The sequence below is a fragment of the Nothoprocta perdicaria genome, unplaced genomic scaffold, assembly GCF_003342845.1.
Source record: "Nothoprocta perdicaria isolate Ctin4 unplaced genomic scaffold, notPer1 scaffold_217, whole genome shotgun sequence".
Taxonomy (NCBI): domain Eukaryota; kingdom Metazoa; phylum Chordata; class Aves; order Tinamiformes; family Tinamidae; genus Nothoprocta; species Nothoprocta perdicaria.
In genome coordinates this window covers 172,351-173,835 of record NW_020455390.1, presented here as the reverse complement: position 1 = coordinate 173,835, position 1,485 = coordinate 172,351, and positions in this window count along the sequence as shown.

The window sequence follows — 1,485 nt, the reverse complement described above, 5'->3', positions numbered from 1 at the left end:
CGCCGCCGCCTCCTGCCGCCCGCCCCGTCCCTCCCCTCCCCTCAGCGCCGCTCCCCGCCCGCCCGCCGGGCTCCGAGGGGGCGCCGCAGCCCGCCCGCCCTCCGCCTGCGGCGGCCGTTAGGCTTCAACGGCAGCAAAAAGAGGAGGGAAAGGGAGAAAAGCCCAGGCGGGAGTCACCGATGGAGCCGCCCGGGCGCTGCGGACCCTGGGGCAGGCGCCATGAGGTGCCGGGGGCCAGGCCTGGCCCACCTGGAGCCCAGGCCATAACAGGGCTCCCCACGCAGGGTGGGCCCAGCCCACGGCACCTTCGTGACCATCACCAACAGGCACCTTCGTGACCATCGTCACAGGCCATGGTCAGGCTGTTGGGGACACCGAGAGGTCACTGCCACCCTCAGTGTTGCCGAACACAAGCCAAGGAACCTGCCTGGAAAACACAAAGCAGCACCAAGAAGTAACTCCTGAAGGGGCCCCGTGTGTTTGTGCATTCCCTGTGAAACAGCTTACGGGCTGATTCCAGAGTGTTCCCGTTTTGGGACATGCTGCACAGGCCCAAACCCCTGCAGTTCCCTCAGGAACAGCACCCATTGAGCTGACCTGATGGCCAGGCCCCCATGGCTCATCCACTCTGTTCCACCATGGAGAACATCCAGCCTCATCACCAACCTCCAGGACATCATCCCAGCGTGCGCTCACCATGACGTGGAGGAGCAACGTCCTTCTCCACCAAGAGATGGACGCACCACGCAGCGGCATCGATGGCACAACGTGGTCTGGCTGGGAAGGTCAGTACCCAACAGGCAGAGACACGCACCACAAATCCCATTCGGCACTGCAGCCTTCCCACGTGCTGAACCCAAGCACACCATGCAGCTGCCCTGCACGGCTCCAGAAGCTCCCACCACCTTGCCCATGGCCATGGACTCCACAGTGAAGTGCTGCTTCTCCATCTCACTTCCCCTGCTCTCAAGGAGTACTACAAAAGAGATTTTTCACAGTCATTTTCCCTCCCAGCTTCACTATCAACTGCTTTACCGCACCACAACATTCAATTATCCTTAGCACGCATGACTATTTTCCACTTCCCCAAAACACACCATTTTCCAGAGCAGCAAAACCCAAGAAGTCTCCCATAAATGGAACTTAATTTGCTCAGTACCTCTCAGGCATCTGGAGCATGTTACGATCTACAAGGATTACTATTGTTTGAGGCCATTATGTCTGATTTCTTTAAGGTTGCTTGCAACTCTCAAGATGCCTCTAATGTGCTCCAGAGCAACAGGGGAGCCCACCTGCAGCTAATTTAACCATTATACACTCCCATAGGTAGTAATGAGAGACCCAGCTCCATGCTGTACATCAGTTGCCTGAGCTGTGTTCTGATAGTTGAAGTGCAATTCCTTTAAACATTTCACTTGYGATAACTTTGTGCCTATTAAGGCAACAGGTGATTAATTCTTTGTGTGAGAACTATGATCCAAATAG